The 22,423-nt window shown below is 39.1% G+C and overlaps 1 long non-coding RNA gene across 50 annotated transcripts in view; it reads right to left on the bottom strand.

The window, feature by feature from the left end:
• Positions 1-21,352, bottom strand: part of LOC147366889 (uncharacterized) — a 1,020,561-nt gene extending 999,209 nt beyond the window's left edge. For 11 of the 50 annotated variants that reach the window (XR_015169121.1, XR_015169126.1, XR_015169115.1 and 8 more), the window contains exons 1-2: positions 20,858-21,351; positions 18,164-18,358 (exon numbers count right to left, since the gene is read on the bottom strand). This is a non-coding gene — a long non-coding RNA (uncharacterized LOC147366889). Of the gene's footprint in view, positions 1-9,562; positions 9,582-10,330; positions 10,478-15,747; positions 15,767-18,163; positions 18,359-20,857 lie in introns of those variants that run through there. The other 39 variants (XR_015169118.1, XR_015169102.1, XR_015169109.1 and 36 more) reach the window with 12 other exon arrangements.
• Positions 21,353-22,423: the final 1,071 nt, after the last annotated feature.

The following is a 22,423-nucleotide window of genomic DNA, read 5'->3' as shown; positions in this document are numbered from 1 at the left end:
TGCATGAGAAGAAAGTTAGTTCAGGAGGGAACTTCAGGCACAAGCCGAGAAGTAACTGGATGTTTCTATAATGAGCGGAATCCTTTCCACTTAAGCAAAGCTGGGGTTCTGCCTTCTGTTTTGCTCTGGAGAGAGATATTCTCTCTACCTTCCAAGGCTATTCACCATTCAAATATCCTTGAAAAGATGATCTGGAATATTTAAGTCTGGGTCTTGATATAAGAGATGCAGAAACATGAGAGCCACATGAAAACATGGGCAAAACCCTCTCTGACATAAATCACAGCAGGATCCTCTATGACCCAGAGTAATGGAAACAAAAGTAAAAATAAACAAATGGGACCTAATGAAAAGCTTTTGCACAAAGAAGGAAACTCTAAGCAAGGTGAAAAGACAGCCTTCAGAATGGGAGAAAATAATAGCAAATGAAGCAACTGACAAAGAATTAATCTCAAAAATATACAAGTAGCTCACGCAGCTCAATACCAGAAAAATAAACAATCCAATCAAAAAATGGCCAAAGAACTAAACAATCACTTCTCCAAAGAAGACATACAGATGGCTAACAAACACATGAAAAGATGCTCAACATCACTCATTATCAGAGAAATGAAAATCAAAACCACGATGAGGTAACATCTCATCTGGTCAGAATGGCTGCTATCAAAAAGTCTATAAACAATAAATGCTGGAGAGAGTGTGGAAAAAAGGGAACCCTCTTACTGTTGGTGGGAATGCAAACTAGTACAGCCACTATGAACAGTGTGGAGATCCCTTAAGAAACTGGAAATAGAACTGCCTTATGACCCAGCAATCCCACTGCTGGGCATACAAACTGAGGAAACCAGAATTGAAAGAGACACATGTACCCCAATGTTCATCACAGCACTATTTACAATAGGTAGGATATAGAAGCAACCTAGATGTCCATCAGCAGACGAATGGATAAGAAAGCTGTGGTACATACACACAATGGAATATTACTCAGCTATTAAAAAGCATGCATTTGAATCAGTTCTAATGAGGTGGATGAAATTGGAACCTACTACACAGAGTGAAGTAAGTCAGAAAGAAAAACACCAATACAGTATATTAACGCATATATATGGAATTTAGAAAGATGGTAACGATAACCCTATATGCAAGATATCAGAAGAGACACAGAGATAAAGAAGACTTTTGGACTCTATGGGAGAAGGCGAGGGTGGGATGATTTGAGGGAATAGCACTGAAACATGTACATTACCATATGTGAAATAGATCGCCAGTCCAGGTTCAATGCATGAGACAGGGCGCTCAGAGCCAGTGCACTGGGACGACCCTGAGGGATGGGATGGGGAAGGAGGTGGGAAGGGGTTTCAGGATGGGGGACACATGTACATCTGTGGCTGATTTGTGTCAATGTATGGCAAAAGCCACTACAGTACTGTAAAGTAATTAGCCTCCAATTAAAATAAATAAATAATTTTTTTTTTTTAAAGAAAGCTGTCTTCCAACCATAGTGGGAAATCAACCTTTGTCTTATATCTCTTTCAACTTGATACTTCATTTTTATTTAGTCATGCAGTAGAATTAGAAGCATGCAATTATATAGATTGATTAAATACTTTTCAAGTAGTCCCTTTAAATGAATATTCTTTTGATTATTATTGAATGTAACACTTTAAATGGATTCACCTAAGAATTCTACTTTACTTTGTGTGAATTCTGTCCATGTCCTTTGTTATTTACCAATTCACTATTAGGCTAGAATGTGCTACTACTTGGCCTTAAAACTACAAATGATAAACCTTAAGAATAAGGGCAAGTGCTGGCTGAAGTTGACCTGGATAGGTCTAGCCATTGCTGTTGACAAGGTTCTGGAATAAGGGCCCTACCTATCCATACCCACTCAATTCCTTCACTTATCTAAAATCCAAGGACTCAGCGTCTCCCTTCACCCAATTTTAGACAAGAATTGACTATAAAAATACACATATATCCAGATGCCAGTAAATATGAAATACTTCCATAGTTTTTACAAAAATAGTCAAAGACCAAAGGAAGTGAAAAGTTTCTGTGGTTTAGAATAGTTTATATAACTAACCAAGAATATGCAGTGGAATTTCTAAAAAGAAATAGATTATCATATAGAACAGAATTTTCCTTCACAAATAATACAGCTAAGGTATATTTTTCAACTAAATTATTGTATAGAAAGTCCCCATGAAGTTAATGATCTATACATTATATTGTTTTGGTATTGGAATACTATTTAACTAAGGACATTTTCCTTTATTTTTGTGGTTCAAAAATCCAAACAACACAAAAAGGTACATAGTAAAGAAGCTCCCTCTGAATCTTGTCCCTATATAGTCTATAGGTTTATTCATTTCCTGTGCATCTTTATCAAACATATCAGGCATATTTTCTTATTTTTCTCCTTCCTTTCATAAAAGATATATACACTGTTCTGTCCTTCACTTTTTATATTTAAAATATCTTGAGATTGTTCTATATTAGAATATAGAGTTTTTCTTCATATTTTTGTACCATTTGTAATAATTATTTGACCTATACCCTTTAATGGACACTTGTATCATTTCTTATTGTTGCTGTTCAGTCGCTAAATCATGTCTGACTCTTTGCCACCCCATGAACTGCAGTACTCCAGGCTTCCCTGTCGTTCACCACCTCCTGGAGCTTGCTCAAACTCATGTCCATTGAGTCTGTGATGCCATCCAACCATTTTGCCCTCCATCATCCCCTTCTCCTGCCTTAATCTTTCCCAGCATCAGGGTCTTTTCTAATGAGTCAACTCTTCGTATCAGGTGGCCAAAGTATTGGATGGAGTTTCAGCTTCAGCATCAGTCTTTCCAATGAGTGTTCAGGATTGATTTCCTTTAGAACTGACTGGTTTGATCTCTGTGCTGTTCAAGGGACTCTCGAGATTCTTCTCCAGCACCACAATTCAAAAGTATCAATTCTTCAGCCCTCAGTCTTCTTTATGGTCCAACTTTCACATCCATACATGTCTACTGGAAAAACCATAGCTTTCAATATATGGACCTTTGCTGGCAAAGTAAACGTCTCTGCTTTTTAATATGCTGTCTAGGTTTGTCATGGAGAGGGCAATGGCACCCCACTCCAGTACTGTTGCCTGGAAAATCCCATGGATGGAGGAGCCTAATAGGCTGCAGTCCATGGGGTTGCAGAGAGTCGGACACGACTGAGCGACTTCACTTTCACTTTTCACTTTCACGCATTGGAGAAGGAAATGGCAACCCACCCCAGTGTTCTTGTCTGGAGAGTCCTAGGGACGGGGCAGCCTGGTGGGCTGCCGTCTCTGGGGTCACACAGAGTCGGACACGACTGAAGTGACTTAGCAGCAGCAGGTTTGTCATATTCAACTTTGCAGAATTCCACAGTCATGTTTTCAAAGATATGCATTGCTTAATAATATATTCTAATACTTTAAATTCTATTATATGTTAAATTTAGATGGTTGTCACTTTAAAGCTTTTGGTCAACATGGTGATTGATGATATCTTTGATAGCTTTGGTAAATATACTTGGAAAATTTATACCACAAAACAGATACTCTCAGATAACTAGGGGTTGACAACGTGTTACAAGTCCTATATGTAGCAATTCAGCAGTGTCTGTGCAAGTTGGAAACATGTTGATTCAGCCATTTGATTTCTGTTGACTTCGCTTCTTTCTAGGTTTGTCATAGCTTTTCTTTCAAGGAGCAAGCATCTTTTAATTGCATGGCTGCAGTCACCATCTGCAGTGATTTTGGAGCCCAAGAAAATAAAATCTGTCACTGTTTCCATTGTTTCCCTATCTAGTTGCCATGAAGTGATGGGACCAGATGCCATGTTCTTAGTCTTTTGAATGTTGAGCTTTAAGCCAGCTTTTTCTCCCTCCTCTTTCACCTTCATCAGGAGGCTCTTCAGTTCCTCTTTGTTTTCTGCCATAAAGGTGCTGTCATCTACACTGTACCATTTCTAAGTTTATACTGTTTCAAATAGTGTGTTAATATATATATATGCATATACTACACATACAATATATTGAATATATTGTATATATATGATATAGACTATGTATACAATATATACAATATATTATTGTATATGGCAATATACAATGACACAATTTGTATTTGTTCTATCATATATGAACAGTGTAAATTCCCAGAAATCAGAAGGCTGAATCAAAGGGTTTCCAACTTACACAGACACTACTGAGTTGCTACAAAAAAGACTTGTAACAGTTTGTAAACCCCTAGTTATCTGAGAGTATCTGTTTTGTGGTATAAATTTTCCAAGTATATTTACCAAAGCTATCAAAGGTATCATTAATCAAACCATGTTGACCAAATGGTTTGAAGTGATAACTATCTAGATTTAACATATAATAGAATTTAAAGTATTAGAATATATTATTAAGCAATGTATATCTTTGCAAACATGACTATGGAAATCTGCCAAGTTGTCAAAAATAAAGTTTAAACACTACAGGAGATTATTAAGTATCTGTCAGATGATTAACAAGAATTTTATTATCATTGCTATAGAAGATAATCTTTTGTAAGTCAATAACTGAGATTATGTTTTCCTAAATTTTATCAACTAATGAGGGAAAAATTAATTTACTCCTGATTAGAAACTTCATTCAGAAAATTCTAACCATAAAGGAAGATAAAATAGGTTCCTATTTATTTAGAATAGGAAAGTAGTTCAAACAGCAGGGTTTAAATTGAAGTAGTCCTGGGTTTGAATGCCAGTGCTGTTGCCTACTGTGGTCAGTTCTTCTTTCCCTCTCTCTCCTTGCCATGCCCCCATGCGGGCAGAGAACACTTCCCTGATGACTGACTTTGGCTTGACCTGTGACTTGCCATGACCCTGGAAGGGAAATTCAAGTGACAGTATGCCAGTCCCCGTTATGTAATCTTTTCGCTTTGGACTTCTTCCTTCCCCCATGAGAACAGCTTGCCTCAGAGAGTGGATCTTTATTTCAGAATGAAAAAATACTCAGAGAAGGCTTGAATCCAACTAATAGTCTGAAGCCAGGCCCAGCTGAACCCAAACAAGCCTGGTCAAAGAAGTTTGTACCAATTTATCTACAGATATATGAGATTTTCAGGAATTTTTATTTGTTTGTTTGGGATTTTTTTTTTCTGCTGCTGCAAAAGCTGACCAATACATCTACTAATTATAACTTCATAAAGATTCCTCAAACTCTACATCACCATTTTCTTATCTGTGAAGTGAAAATAATAATAATGCTTAATTTACCAAGTTTTCAGGATTAAAAGCAATAATGTAGGTAAAGCATTTAGCATGGGAAGCCAAGAAAGTACCCTTGCCTTTCTACCTTGTGAGAGTAGAGTGAGAAGATAACTATGAATGAGGCAATGGGGCTCTCATTTCACCAGACCATCAGTGGGCTAGCACCATGATCTTGGACTTCTTAGTCTCCAGAATTGTGAGAAATAAATGTTTATTGCTGCTACTGCTGCTGCTAAGTCACTTCAGTTGTGTCCGACTCTGTGCAACCCCATAGATGGCAGCCCACCAGGCTCCCCCATCCCTGGGATTCTCCAGGCAAGAATACTGGAGTGGGTTGCCATTTCCTTCTCCAATGCGTGAAAGTGAAAAGTGAAAAGTGAAAGTGAAGTCGCTCAGTCGTGTCCGACTCTTAGCAACCCCATAGACTGCAGCCCAACAGGCTCCTCCATCCATGGGATTTTCCAGGCAAGAGTACTGGAGTGGGGTGCCATTACCTTCTAAATAAAAAGTGAAAGTCACTCAGTCATGTCCAACTCTTTGCAACGCCATGGACTATATAGTCCATGGAATTCTCCAGGCCAGAAGACTGGAGTGGATAGCCATTCCCTTCTTCAGGGGATCTTCCCAACCCAGGGATTGAACCCCAGGTCTCCCACATTGCAGGCAATTCTTTGCCAGCTGAGCCACAAAGGAAGCCCTTATATTTATAACCACCCAGGTTATGGTGCTTTTGTTACAGGAGCACAAATAGAACTAAAAGAGGCATCTTTTTTTTTTTTTAATGTATTAGTCTTAGACCTTGATTAAATATACACTCCATCCTTCTTTTATACATGTGTGGGTGTGCATGCTATATGCTGTGCTTAGTCTCTCAGTCATGTCCAGCTCTTTGCAACCCCATGGACTATAGCTCACCAGGCTCCTCTGTCCATGGGGATTCTCCACGCAAGAATACTGGAGTAGGTGGCCATGCCCACCTCCAGGGGATTTTCCCAACTCAGAGACTGAACTGAGGTCTCCCACATTACAGGCAGATTCTTTACTGTCTCAGCTATCAGGGAAACCCATATGTGTGTGTATATATATATACACACACGCATACTTTTTCCCACCTATATTCAAACATACAGAGAGAACTCTTTTCCTAGGTTTTATTTTTTTTTCCAGAAGTTAGATTATACTATCTAAACTCATTAGTTTGAACTTATTTTTCCACTCAAATATATATCAGGTACAGATTTCCAAGTCAATAACTAAAAACCTAACATTATTTTTAGAAATTTCTAAAAGTATCTTCAATGTTTGCTTCATACATTCTTAAGAACAAGATAAAAGGTAACCAGTTAAAATATGTCATTTATGCCTCTAAGTCTTTCCACCTTCTCCCTTCTGATTTCTTCTAAGTTTATTGAGTTACTGTACCTCCAGAGACTTGATATTCAAATCTATCCTCATTTTTGAATGATTGACTTTTAAATATAAAATGATAAATAGAAAATAAGATGGTAAATGGAAAATGGCTTGTGAAGTTATGTAGTTAATGACAAGGTAGTCATTGGAGATCTTCACCAAAAAAAAAAAACTCTTAAATTGTGGAATGCAACATAGCTGAAGCCAGGGGTGAAGTCTCCTAATGGTTCACTTTAGATTTTAGTGTTTGGGATTCAGTTCAGTTCAGTTCAAACACTCAGTCGTGTCCAACTCTTTGTGACCCCATGAATCGCAGCATGCCAGGCCTCCCTGTCCATCACCAACTCCCGGAGTTCACTCAGACTCACGTCCATTGAGTCAGTGATGCCATCCAGCCATCTCATCCTCTGTCGTCCCCTTCTCCTCCTGCCCCCAATCCCTCCCAGCATCGGAGTCTTTTCCAATGAGTCAACTCTTTGCATGAGGTGGCCAAAGTACTGGAGTTTCAGCTTTAGCATCATTCCTTCCAAAGAACACCCAGGACTGATCTCCTTTAGAATGGACTGGTTGGATCTCCTTGCAGTCCAAGGGACTCTCAAGAGTCTTCTCCAACACCACAGTTCAAAAGCATCAATTCTTCGGTGCTCAGCTTTCTTCACAGTCCAACTCTCACATCCATACATGACCACAGGAAAAACCATAGCCTTGACTAGATGGACCTTTGTTGGCAAAGTAATGTCTCTGCTTTTCAATATGCTATCTAGGTTGCATATTTTTTTCCAAAGAGTATGCGTCTTTTAATTTCATGGCTGCAGTCACCATCTGCAGTGATTTTGGAGCCTCCAAAAATAAAGTCTGACACTGTTTCCACTGTTTCCCCATCTATTTCCCATGAAGTGATGGGACTGGATGCCATGATCTTCGTTTTCTGAATGTTGAGCTTTAAGCCAACTTTTTCACTCTCCTCTTTCACTTTCATCAAGAGCCTTTTAAGTTCCTCTTCACTTTCTGCCATAAAGGTGGTGTCATCTGCATATCTGAGGTTATTGATGTTTCTCCCAGCAATCTTGATTCCAGCTTGTGTTTCTTCCAGTCTAGCATTTCTCATAATGTATTCTGCATATAAGTTAAATAAGCAGGGTGACAATATACAGCATTGCCGTACTCTTTTTCCTATCTGGAAAGTCTGTTGTTCCACATCCAGTTCTAACTGTTGCTTCCTGACCTGCATACAGATTTCTCAAGAGGCAGGTCAGGTGGTCTGGTATTCCCATGTCTTTCAGAATTTCCCACAGCTGATTGTGATCCACACAGTCAAAGGCTTTGGCATAGTCAATAAAGCAGAAACAGATGTTTTTCTGGAACTCTCTTGCTTTTTCCATGATCCAGCAGATGTTGGCAATTTGATCTCTAGTTCCTCTCCCTTTTCTAAAACCAGCTTGAACATCAGGAAGTTCACAGTTCACATATTGCTGAAGCCTGGCTTGGAGAATTTTGAGCATTACTTTACTAGCATGTGAGGTGAGTGTAATTGTGTGGTAGTTTGAGCATTCTTTGGCATTGCCTTTCTTTGGGATTGGGATGAAAACTGACCTTTTCCAGTCCCGAGGGCACTGCTCAGTTTTCCAAATTTGCTGGCATATTGACTGCAGCACTTTCACAACATCATCTTTTAGGATTTGAAATAGCTCCACTGGAATTCCATCACCTCCACTAGCTTTGTTCGTAGTGATGCTTTCTAAGGCCCACTTGACTTTACATTCCAGGATGTCTGGCTCTAGGTGAGTGATCACACCATCGTGATTATCTGGGTCGTGAAGATCTTTTTTGTACAGTTCTTCTGTGTATTCTTGCCACCTCTTCTTGATATCTTCTGCTTCTGTTACGTCCGTACCATTTCTGTCTTTTATCAAGCCCATCTTTGCATGAAATGTACCCTTTTTGTCTCTAATTTTATTGAAGAGATCTCTAGTCTTTCCCATTCTGTTGTTTTCCTCTATTTCTTTGCATTGATCGCTGAAGAAGGCTTTCTTATCTCTTCTTGCTATTCTTTGGAACTCTGCATTCAGATGCTTATATCTTTCCTTTTCTCCTTTGCTTTTCACTTCTCTTCTTTTCACAGCTATTTGTAAGGCCTCCCCAGAGAGCCATTTTGCTTTTTTACATTTCTTTTCCATGGGGATAGTCTTGATCCCTGTCTCCTGTACAATGTCATGAACCTTATTCCATAGTTCATCAGGCACTCTATCTATCAGATCTAGGCCCTTAAATCTATTTCTCACTTCCACTGTATAATCATAAGGGATTTGATTTAGGTCACACCTGAATGTTCTAGTGGTTTTCCCTACTTTCTTTAAGTCTGAGTTTGGTTATAAGGAGTTCATGATTAGAGCCACAGTCAGCTCCTGGTCTTGTTTTTGTTGACTGTATAGAGCTTCTTCCTCTTTGGCTGCAAAGAATATAATCAATCTGATTTTGGTGTTGACCATCTGGTGATGTCCATGTGTAGAGTCTTCTCTTGTGTTGTTGGAACAGGGTGTTTGCTATGACCAGTGCATTTTCTTGGCAAAACTCTATTAGTCTTTGCCCTGCTTCATTCCGTATTCCAAGGCCAAATTTGCCTGTTACTTCAGGTGTTTCTTGACTTCCTACTTTTGCATTCCAGTCCCCTATAATGAAAAGGACATCTTTTTTGGGTGTTAGTTCTAAAAGGTCTTGTAGGTCTTCATAGAACTGTTCAACTTCAGCTTCTTCAGCACTACTGGTTGGGGCATAGACTTGGATTACTGTGATATTGAATAGTTTGCCTTGGAAATGAACAGAGATCATTCTGTCGTTTTTGAGATTGCATCCAAGTACTGCATTTTGGCCTCTCTTGTTTGGGATTAACAGTCTCTAAAGAGAAAGTATTACTAAACAGATTACATTGCCAAGTAATACCCATCATATGAAGCTGATTATGAAAATAAACCTGACATATTTGACCCCCACTATTAATGGGTCTATTTTACTAATAAAAATAATTCTATTGATAATAAAATTATCAATGTAATGAAATCAATGAAGTGAAAATATAATAGAGAAATGAATAAGTTGAAGGAAATAGTAATGTATTAAAGTAATAGAAATATATGTGATACCACAATAATTAGATTTGAGTGATAAATGTTTGTATGAGCTAAATATTCTATCAAAATGAGAATTTATTTTAGTCATAATATAAAAGGCAGAAATCTACACATAAACATAATAATTACACTATAAAAGTAAACTAATCTACGATCTTTTAAGACAAGATTTATCTGAGAAATAGTGTTAATTCTCTTCCCAGGATTCATGTGAAATGCTCATTGTCAGGCTAAATTGCTGCTTGTCAAACTGAATATGGTTACATTATCAAATACCATGAGCTGTCACAGTACATCCTTTTTTCTGGCTTTTTAATAGGTGTTTGAGTGCCCGAATTGACCAATAAGATTATAACTATCCTGAATTCATTTTACAGTCACAGAATAGACTATGCAATATTGAATTAATAAAAGAACAAAATTCTTTTAATCATCCTTTTTCCCTCTTCCACATTAAGAGTTTAAGTGACTAACGCTAATGAGCATTGGCCCTAACCATAGATGTAGGAGACGCAGGAGACGTGGGTTCAGTCCCTGGGTGAGGAAGATCTTCTGGAGGAGGAAATGGCAACCCACTCTAGTATTCTTGCCAGGAGAATTCCAAGACAGGGTAGTCTAGTGGGAAGCAGTCCATGGGGTTGCAGAGTCGATATGACTTAGCGACTGAGATGCACACATAGGACATAATAGACCAAATTTTGAGTTTTTTCCCCAAGAAAAACATTACTTAAACTGTAATATCTCAGAGGAATTATGGTAATTCATCTGGGTGCCATACACAGCCAAAAATGAGGTTTAAGCTTAAGTTTGAATGAGATTTATGAGTAGTTTGATTATACTTATAATTAAGCCTGGATCACTAATTTTCTAACAATTCCAAGTTGACAGAATTATAGCAGTCTCTTCATATTGTCTAACTTTCATGTTCTTTATTTTCTCATTACTTGACAAAATTATTGATTGCTCAAGTGTTTTGAAGTTATCACCCTGCTTATTTAACTTATATGCAGAGTACATTATGAGAAACACTGGGCTGGAAGAAGCACAAGCTGGAATCAAGATTGCTGGGAGAAATATCAATAACCACAGATATGCAGATGATACCACCCTTATGGCAGAAAGTGAAGAAGAATTAAAGAGCCTCTTGATGAAAGTGAAAGAGGAGAGTGAAAAAGTTGGCTTAAAGCTCAACATTCAGAAAACGAAGATCATGGCATCTGGTCCCATCACTTCATGGCAAATGGATGGAGAAACAGTGGAAACATTGGCTGACTTTATTTTTGTGGGCTCCAAAATCACTGAGGATGGTGATTGCAGCCATGAAATTAAAAGACGCTTACTCTTTGGAAGGAAAGTTATGACCAACCTAGAAAGCATATTAAAAAACAGAAACATTACTTTGTCGACAAAGGTCCATCTAGTCAAGGCTATTGTTTTTCGAGTAGTCATGTATGGATGTGAAAGTTGGACTATAAAGAAAGCTGAGAGCTGAAGAATTGATGCTTTTGAACTGTGGTGTTGGAGAAGACTCTTGAGAGTCCCTTGGACTGCAAGGAGATCCAGCCAGTCCATCCTAAAGGAGATCAGTCCTGGGTGTTCATTGGAAGGACTAATGTTGAAGCTGAAACTCCAATACTTTGGCCACCTGATGCTGAGCACTGACTCATTTGAAAAGACCCTGATGCTGGGAAAGATTGAGGGCCAGAGGAGAAGGGGAGGACAAAGGATGAGATGGTTGGATGGCATCACTGATGCAATGGACATTGGTTTAGGTGGACTCCAGGAGTTGGTGATGGACAGGGAGGCCTGGCGTGCTGCAGTTCATGGGGTTGCAAAGAGTCAGACACGACTGAGCGACTGGACTGGACTGAACTGAACTAGCTTTAGATTTAGAGCTACAGAGTTGAAAAGAATAAGATATATTCAACAGTTCTATAAATCTGATGTCTTACAGCAGCTTTTTAAACTATCAAACTGATTCTACTTTATCAGTATCCACCTTTATCAGTGTTCACCTCTGGTCACATGTAATCTTGTAAGGAGTAGCTATACCCATAATGAATTCATTACTAAAAACTCTGGTTGGCAGTTAAAACCATACAGAAGGTGAAGCTAACCTCTTCTTCAAGCAAGAGCTTTCACTACTCTTGCTGTGCGTACTTTTTTCTCCCACGTCACTGCATAACTCATTCTCTGACCTTGCTTCACGGTTTCCTCCTTACATCTCTTTGTTCATTCACCCATTATTCATTTTTAAGTGCCAAGTAACTGTATTCACCATTGGGGCATCAGTAAGGAGCAAGGTATTTAACATTCTTGTCCAATATTTTAGTGGGATTTCCAACAGGGAAGTAGCTAATTACAACTTGATGTGATATGTTTCCTTGTTTTCAAGTTGCCCTCTCTTGCTCCTTCAGCAGCAAAGATATGAAACAGTTTTCAATATCAACCACATATGGAAACTATACATAAAGCCTTGCCACATAATACCTTCTATTATTAATGTATTGAATCACTTAATTATGTCATAGTGTACTCAATACTAGATTTTGCATGCTAAGCAAGTCCCAGCATACTCTCTTAAACTTGAAAACGTTTAAATATTTGTGTGACCTTTTTTAAAATATTGTAATAGCCAGGAACAAATTTCGGTAATCTTCCCCTTTAAAATGTTGGTATGCTTGCATTTTAGGGCTTCCCAATGGCACTAGGGGTCAAAAGCAGCCTGAATGCAGGAGACATAAGAGACATGGATTTGATCCCTGGGTTGGAAAGATCCTTGGAGAAGGAAATGGCAACCCACTCCAGTATTCTTGCCTGGAGAATCCCATGGATAGTGGAGCCTGGCACTCTACAGTTTGTGGGGTTGCAAAGAGTCAGACACGACTGAAGCAACTTAGCACACACATACCTACATGTTTGCATTTTAATGCAATTGTTCAATTTTAGGGAAAAACTCATGCCATTTTACAAACTTTATGTCAGGGTTTAAAGTATCTTTGAAGGTAAATTCAAAAATTCACCTGTCTCACAAAATCTGTACTAGTCCAGAATACTTGTGCTGGTTTTACTTTTCTCCCAATTCCAACTGCATTTATTGTATTTTTTGTCTTAGTCCACCCTTTCTCTCCATTTATAATGTCTGCACTGCTGCAGGCTTCAAAGGCAATCATTCTCAGAGCAGGCAACAATGTACTTTTTATTCTGGAATTCTGTCTTATAGAGATGACTTGTACTCCCAGAGTGTAACACAAGTAACTGCCTGGTTTCCTTCATGACCCCAAAGTGGCTCCCAGCAGCTACCAAGTCCAAATGCTGTCTCACTGCCAATCTGTATGAAAAAGCATTGCTGATTTCCTCTCTGATTGGAACTACTTAGATAATGTAACCCCTAAAGTTATCCCAGTGTCAAGGGAGATAGCTTCACCTTGATTCAGTCAAGAAACCAATGCTATCTTCTCACAGGCTGTGCACAGGGACAAGCCCACTTAAAGGGCAGGGAGGGGGTTGCAATGGAGACTGATGAAATGATCTCAGGGTAGCCAAGTCAATTCGCACATCACGACTTTCTTAACTTCATGAACTGGTGACATAAAACCATTCATAGTAACAGATAAAGCCATCGTCAGAGTTTGAACCAAGAACAAATTACTTGAATATTTAACTGAGTCATTCATTCACGTACACAATAGAATTTTTCTTGAAATTTCTAATAGAGAGCTATTAGATAGATATTGGTACCTAGCTCTTTGAGACACAAAGAATCCAATAGCTGGTTATGGCAGACTGGTGGCAATGGTGATAACCAGCAACACCACCAACAACTGGAAAGCACATCAATGTTTGCCCAGTGGTAACAAAGTTTGTGGGACTCCTACTATGTAAAGCATCAAAGCAATTTCACCCTCTTTTATAATCTGCCCTAGAATTTGCCCCAAATTATGAGGGCCTCTGTTATAATTCAAGCATAGCTGTAATAATTTTACTCAGAAAAAAAATTAACCTATTTTATGTATTTTCTATGGATCTAAATAAATAGATCCTAATGTGTTACAAATCAACCACTCCAATAGCATTTTCTAATTATAAAACAAATGACCATTAAAAATTAGACCTCTTTTAATAACAACTTAATGAGTGATATTGCAATAGATTGTCTCTATTTTCATAATTAACTTCTGGATAAAACAACATATAATATCAACTGAAATATGTATTTGCCTTGAAAGAAAATTATATTTCCTCACCTGAATACAATCTCCTATAAGTCTAAACTTCATTATATGAAAATGATAAATTAATCTTTGATCAATTAGCACTGTTAAAAGTTTTGGATTTATTTTTAAAAACAAAATATTTTATAAAATTTCAGGGTTAATGATCCGTATATCTTAATGAGTTATTTTCTTGATCCTATCAGAGACTTTGTGAATTAAAGTAAAATAGAATTATTATTCATTGATACTTGACAAGAAAGAGACACAATTTTAAAAAATATTCATATTAAATTGGTCCATTTTTTAACAGGTAATATCTTTTCCTTTAAATTTATGAAAAATTATTTGTTCTCAAGAAGCTGTCATCTCTATATGCTGCCTTAGTACACAATACTTAATTCCAAGTGCCCTTTTATTTTCTCTAATTAGCCACCAGTGAACATAATTCTGGGAAATTCTATCATACTTCTCACTGACTGCTCAATTTAATGTTAAGATCAACATCTACTGCTCTTTAAACATGTGGATATCATTCAGTTCAGTTCAGTTCAGTTCAGTCCCTCAGTCGTGTTTGACTCTTCGCGACCCCATGAATCGCAGCATGCCAGGCCTCCCTGTCCATCACCAACTCCCGGAGTTCACTCAGACTCACGTCCATCGAGTCAGTGATGCCATCCAGCCATCTCATCCTCTGTCGTCCCCTTCTCCTCCTGCCCCCAATCCTTCCCAGCAACACAGAGTCTTTTCCAATGAGTCAACTCTTCGCATGAGGTGGCCAAAGTACTGGAGTTTCAGCTTTAGCATCATTCCTCCCAAGGAACACCCAGGGCTGATCTCCTTCTGAATGGACTGGTTGGATCTCCTTGCAGTCCAAGGGACTCTCAAGAGTCTTTTCCAACACCACAGTTCAAAAGCATCAATTCTTTGGTGCTCAGCTTTCTTCACAGTCCAACTCTCACATCCATACATGACCACAGGAAAAACCATAGCCTTGAGTAGATGGACCTTTGTTGGCAAAGTAATGTCTCTGCTTTTCAATATGCTATCTAGGTTGGTCATAACTTTTTTTCCAAAGAGTAAGCGTCTTTTAATTTCATGGCTGCAATTACCATCTGCAGTGATTTTGGAGCCCAAAAAAATAAACTCTGACACTGTTTCCACTGTTTCCACATCTATTTCCCATGAAGTGGTGGGACCAGATGCCATGATCTTCGTTTTCTGAATGTTGAGTTTTAAGCCAACTTTTTCACTCTCCTCTTTCACCTTCATCAAGAGGCTTTTTAGTTCCTCCAATTTCTGCCATAAGGGTGGTGTCATCTGCATATCTGAGGTTATTGATATTTCTCCCAGAAATCTTGATTCCAGCTTGTGTTTCTTCCAGCCTAGCGTTTCTCATGATGTACTCTACATATAAGTTAAATAAGCAGGATGACAATATACAGCCTTGACGTACTTCTTTTCCTATTTGGAACCAGTCTGTTGTTCCACGTCCAGTTCCAACTGTTGCTTCCTGACCTGCATACAGATTTCTTAAGAGGCAGGTCAGTTGGTCTGGTATTCCCATCTCTTTCAGAATTTTCCACAGTTGATTGTGATTCACACAGTCAAAGACTTTGGCATAGTCAATAAAGCAGAAATAGATGTTTTTCTGGAACTCTCTTGCTTTCTCGATGATCCAGCAGATGTTGGCAATTTGATCTCTGGTTCCTCTGCCTTTTCTAAAACCAGCCTCTATCTATAATTTATTTATTTTCATATTTAAATTCCACTCCAGGAATAATGATATTAACCATAGAATTCTTTTTCCTTCATGTCACTAATTAAATGACATATGTGATCAAAGTTTACATTTTTTTCTCCTTTTACTTCAGCTAATTTTTCCTCTTTAAAAAAAATTCTATTTTATATTGGAGTATATTTGCTTAACAATGTTGTGCTAGTTTCAGGTATACAGCCAAGTAATTCAGTTACACATATGCATTTATATATTCTTTTTAAATTATTTTCCCTTTTATGTTACTAAGGAATATCATGATGGATTCCCTGTGCTACACAGTAGCTCCTTGATGGCTATCTATTTTAAATATAGCAGTGCGTAAATGTCAATACAAAACTCCCAATCTGCCCCTCTTCTCCCCTGGTAACCATAAGTTTGTTCTCTGTGAGTCTGTTTCTGTTTTGCAAATAAGTTCATTTGTATTATTTTTTAATTGCTTATCCTCACATATGTATCATATGATATTTGTCTTTGACTTATTTTGCTTAGTATGATAATATCAAGTACAACAGCTAATTTATCACGCAATGGTGGTACACAGTAGAATGTTTTGATAAATGGCCTATTTTATAGACGTTCAGAACATGGAAAGAGCTCTAGTGAATAATAATAATTTAGTTAATAGTCCGCATAAACATAATAGAGTCAAAATAGAACACTTAACTCCAAATTCCTGACTTCCAGAAAAGGCTCTGCCCCTTTCAATGTTCTTCTCTGTAAACAGTACTATCACTTGCCCAGTCGCTCAGGCCCACAGCTCTGGAAACATTCCTAGTGCACCTCTTTCTCAAAGTCCCTATTAAAATGTGACTGTTACTATATTATGGCAAGACCCATCTTTCTCCAGTGTTGCTTCCTCTAATGCACTGTTTATTGGCAACATAGCAAACATTAAAAGAAGTGAATCTGCTCATGTGAACTCCACCTTATTAATTAACTATTCTTAAATAGATCCCTATAACCTACAGTACAAAGTCATTCTTAGTGTAACGAAAGAGACTTTGATGAAGCCTGTCTCTCCCATCTCATCTCTCATCATAATGTACTCAAGCTGTTTGTATCAGCCATCCAGCTATCCTACGCTCTTTGTATTAATATTTCTCTGAATGGGCCAAGGTCTTCTGTTTCTAGGTTTTCTCATATGAATTTCTCTCTTCTTACTTAGCTCTTCTCCCCTCTTCTCTGCTTCATTCACGTTTATATTTCAAAACCCTTCCAAATACCACTTCTTCCCAGAATCCTTTGTTGACCTCCTAAGTCTAAGCTAGGTGACATAGCACTCAGTGGCTCTTCCGCTAGTATCTTTTACACTCTGATAACCTCTTCTTAACTTGCCCATTTCCATTCTTAACAGCGAGTTTCTTATGAGCAAAAACCGTCTGCCTGAACTTGACATACAAATCATCAAGCATAGAACTTGATACATATTAGGCATCCAACTATTCTGAAAGGAAGGAAAGAGGGAAGGGAGAGAGGTAAAAAGAGACTGTGTAAATCTCAAGGATCATCAAGTATCTGGAGTTATAATCTTCTACTGCAACTGGGAAAGCCATCCTAGGGTGTGTAACCTCAAGGATCCACAGGAATTAACTTTGATATGAAAGCACTCTTCTTCTAGGTTTTGGGATTCTCTGCAAAGAACCACATCAAGCCAGCAAATCCAATTCCCCTACCCAATGAAAAGACCAGTACCATTCATGAAAGTGAAAGTGACGTCGCTCAGTCGTGTCTGATTCTTTGCGATCCCATGGACTGTAGTCTACCAGGCTTCTCTGTCCATGGGATTTTCCAGGCAAGAGTACTGGAGTGGGTTGCCATTTCCTTCTCCAGAAGTACCATTCATAAGTAGTGTTAATAATTTCTTGGTTCTAAAGAGACAAGAGCTAACAGCATACCAAAATTCCAGGAAAAGAGCACTTAAATGACAATTGAGGAGAGCCATGGACTTGCTTTATGGGACAGCTGTTTTCTCCAACAGCCATCATTCAAGAAAGGGGCACAATAATAGGAAAACAACAGTCAGTATCCACACATTTGCTTCATTTTGTGTAGTAATAAGGAAATCAACTAGTGAGAGTTATACACAATTTCCCCAAATGACTAAGAATAATTTTCCAAGAAAAAATGTTCCAGCCCTAAAGTTGTTCAGAAGTTCTATTTGTACTCTACTTCAATTATTTCTGATCAAATTAACTCTCTCTGAAGTTTGTCTTGATAAAAATCATGAAAAAATTATCATTTAATATAGTATGTTAGATATCTAATGCTATAAAATTTTGTCCCAATCTACAACTTAAAATAACAAGCATTTTTACCTTACAGTTTCTACACATTAGAAAATTGGAAGTGGCTTACCTGAGTGGTTCTGGCTTAGTCTCTCATGAGGCTGCATGGCCACATATCAGCTTGGGCTGCAGTTATCTGAAGGCTTATTGGAGGGCTGGAAGATCCACCACAGAGATGACTCACTCAGATGCTTTTGGCAGAAGGCTTCAGGTTTTTTTCACACAGACCTCTTCACTGGACTGATTGAGGGTCCTTATCACACTCCTGAGAGTAAGCGATCCAAGAAAGAGCACAAAGAGGAAACACAACCTTTTATGACCTATTACAGAAAATGGCGTATGCGCTAGTCACTCAGTCTGACTCTTTTCGACCCCATGGACTCTAGCCCATCAGGCTCCTCTGTCCATGGGATTCTCCAGGCAAGAATACTAGAGTGGGTTGCCATATCCTCCTCCAAATGACATAGTCATTTCTGGAAGAATATATTCTATTCATTAGAAATAAGTCACTAAGACCACCGTGTATGCAAGTAGAGCCAAATTAAGCTCCACATTCTCAAAGAAGTATCAATGAATTTGTATACATATTTTTAAGAACAGCACATATAGTAATACTAAAGCAATTTTTTTTTTTTTTGCGTAGTATTTCAGCTTGATTAGGTTTGCTTCTAGAATGACACCATCAAATGATAGTTTGCATTCTATGGGAACACACCTGGAGGAGGGCACAGCAATTCACTCCAGTATTCTTGCCTGGAGAATTCCGTGGACAGGGAAGCCTGGTGTGCTACAGTCCATGGGGTTGCAAAGAGTCAGACACGACTGAGCGACTAAACAACAACAAATGGGAACAGACTCCAAAATGACATTTTGGAATAAACTTACTATCAGTGTGTATCTGCCTCTATTTGCATTGAGTGATATTATGGGGAAAAATATATAGCTCTTTCCTCTTTACCCTCAACCCAAAAAGGAATTGTCCATCCAATCCTCTATGTCCCCCTTTTACCTCCAAAGTTTAAAATATTGAGAAGACTAATCATTTGATAGTGAATACACAATAAATAAGAAGTAACCTGAATGAGACTTTCCATTGGTATTTCTGGTTGGAGGGTTTGAGAAATATGTGGTGAAGGTTTTTAAACAGTCATTTTCTCCTACCTTCTGCTCATTCTCCCTTTCCCCTTCTTTCCCCCCTTTTCCTTACTCCCCTCCACCCCACTTATTTTCACTGGGAAACAAGACTTCAGCTGACACATCCAACAGACAGTTAAGAGGGAAGTATCTCTGAGCCTGGGCTTTCAGCTGCCCCTCACTGATGGCACACCACTCCAGTACTCTTGCCTGGAAAATCCTATGGACAGAGGAGCCTGGTGGGCTGCAGTCCATGGCGTTGCAAAGAGTTGGACACGACTGAGTGACTTCACTTTCACACGTTGGAGAAGGAAATGGCAACCCACTCCAGTGTTCTTGCCTGGAGAATCCCAGGGACAGGGGAGCCTGGTGGGCTGCTGTCTGTGGGGTCACACAGAGTCGGACACAACTGAAGCAACTTAGCAAGCACCTCAATTTATGTTAGTCATACAAATGAAGCAACTTGCTTGTAGGCTACTCTTTATCTTGTCTTTGGGGACATTTTTCTTTTAACCACTTCTAAGCTCTCTGCAGGGCTTCCCTTGTGGCTCAGTGGTAAACAATCTGCCTGCCAATGTAGGAGACATGGGTTCAAATCCCTGAGTTGGGAAGATCCCCTGGAGAAGGAAATGGCCACCCACTCCAGTATTCTTGCCTGGGAAATCCCAAGGTCAGAGGAGCCTTGTGGGCTGCAATCCATGGGGTCACAAAAGAATCAGACAGAACTCAGTGACTAAACAACAAGCTGCCTGCAGGGCAGGATGCTGGTTGAAACACCAGCCTTTGCCTCTCATAACAGCAACTATACACATTTTGCTCTCCATCTCTACTCTGTGGTCTCAGGTCCTTTCATGCCCAACAGCCTCAAGGACCTTAGCTCTGTAATAACCCTCCTCCAGACTTTGCAGAACATACCTGGCTGGGGTGTGGGCGGGAAAGTTCTAGCTTTGTGTAATAAATCCGCTCTAATAGGTCCCATTCTCTAACATGTTTCATCTTTTCCCCCTCTATTTGTCACCGTTTCTGGCTTTTCTAGCCTAGTAAAGCCCTTTACTTGTTGCAAGCATCCAAAAACTTGGAATCTTCCAAGTTCATCCCAGCAGGGTGTCTGCTGTATGCCCCAGAGTCCTTATATCAGGGCTGCTGCTGCTGCTAAGTCACTTCAGTCATGTCCGAATCTGTGCGACCCCATAAACGGCAGCCCATCAGGCTCCCCTGTCCCTGGGATTCTCCAGGCAAGAACACTGGAGTGGGTTGCCATTTCCTCCTCCAATGCATGAAAGTGAAAAGTGAAAGGGAAGTCGCTCAGTCGTGTCTGACTCTTAGCGACCCCATGGACTGCAGCCTACCAAGCTCCTCCGTCCATGGGATTTTCCAGGCAAGAGTACTGGAGTGGGTTGCCATTGCCTTCGTCATATATCAGGGCAGTAAATCCTATATCACGGGGAGGTGCTTCCATAAGATAAACTCTCTGTAACTAACTTTGTTTCCTTGATCCAGCATTACTAAAATCTGGACTCAGATTTATTCTGCACTGTAGCTTCAGTCTTCTTCAGCACGAGATCCCCTTCTTCCCCTTTGCATCCCCATAGCACCCCTGGCCAAGCATTTTTTGTGTGTGTGACTTTACCTCAGTTAAAGTTCTGGTGGCAGGAGTGAAGAGGAGACTAGCTTCTGAACAGTCACATGTAGTCTCACGGGGCAGAGGCTCCTGCATCCTCTGAGGTGAGGAAGGAGCATTAGGCTTCATTTGAGAAGAATGGGCTACATCTGTAGGCTGAGAGGGTTCATGGGAAGATGGGGACTTAATGTTTTCAACGCATCAACCCAGACATCTCCAACCAAAGTCTCATACCCAACAAAAGTCCTAACCTTGACAGAGAGCAGACTTGAATTCTTAACGTAGTTCAAATCTCTACTTCCTGTTTAATTAAATTCTCAGCCAAGTATTCAGTGTTTTCTGCCTGGGTTGCAGAAGATGAAAGACTGTGTGGTCCAAGACGTCCTCTGGCTTTCACGCTTGGCCCTATATTGGTGATTGATTAATCACCCTCAGACATTCTTTAACTTCTAAAGCTTGACTGCGTTCAGCAATAGCCATGCACTTTCACAGTCCTTATAACTACTAACCCCAAACCAATTTCACCTGCCATGGCATTCATTTCCACTTGAATCCCATTGCTTTTCAGCACTGATAAAAATTGGTTCAGCACAGGTGATACGGTTTTCACTTTCAGCCAACCAGTGGGCAATCCAGTCAAAATGTGATTTTAGAATACATTTCTTCAAACAACTTCTGGTGCCAAATGTCTATGTGAAGTTCCCCCAGGAAGTGGGTTCTGAAATAGAAATTTGCATGTGTGTCATTTCTTGGAATTCTCTCAGGAACACTATCTGTAAAGAAATGAGAGAAGCAGGACTAAATAGAGAGGAAAGGCTGAACTGCAATGCAGTTGCAAGAGACCTCATCCACTCCCTCAGGGAGCCCTGGAGCTGGAACAGACATTCTAAATTGCTCTGAATGAGGCAAGAGAGCCCAGTCGGTATCCTTGTTCAAACAGAAGCCAAAGCATGGGCTTGCGAATTCCTTAGGTAGAGAATGCTGAAAATGGACTCACCGTGAGATGTTTTTACCTAAGACATCACACAGCTAAGCAAATGAGAGCTGTGTGGAAGGAGCGGGAGGAGATATTAATAGATCCGGGTAATAAATCACCTCTACAGCTACTATGTTCCCTGTAATAGGCACAATTAAAGTATCAAGAAAGCTAAGAATGGAATATGGGAACTTTGTAAGTAAAGGATAATGTAGCATAGATGTAGAAAAGCATACTTTTAAAAATCGAAGTATGAATTAAATTGACTTACAATGTTGGGTTAGTTTCAGGTGTACAGCAAAGTGCTTCAGTTATCAGGTGTGTATATACGTATATATATATATTTTGTCATATTCTTTTCTGTGATAGTTTAAGATACTGAATATAGTTTCCTGTGCTATATAGTACGACCTTGCTGTTTATCTATTTTATATATAATGAACACCTCATTTGTCCCTCCCCTTCCCCTTTCCTCTTCGGTAACTATAAACTTGTTTTCTGTCTATGAGTCTGTTTCTGTTTTGCAAATAAGTTCATTTGTATCATGTTTTAGATTTCCCATATAAATGATATGATATAACATTTGTTTTTCTCTGGAT

The sequence above is a fragment of the Bos grunniens genome, chromosome 8, assembly GCF_055505025.1.
Source record: "Bos grunniens cultivar Pamir isolate PY7600 chromosome 8, Bosgru_T2T1.0, whole genome shotgun sequence".
NCBI lineage: Eukaryota > Metazoa > Chordata > Mammalia > Artiodactyla > Bovidae > Bos > Bos grunniens.
The sequence above is the reverse complement of the archived record's forward strand: the minus strand, read 5'-3'. Positions and strand labels throughout refer to the sequence as shown.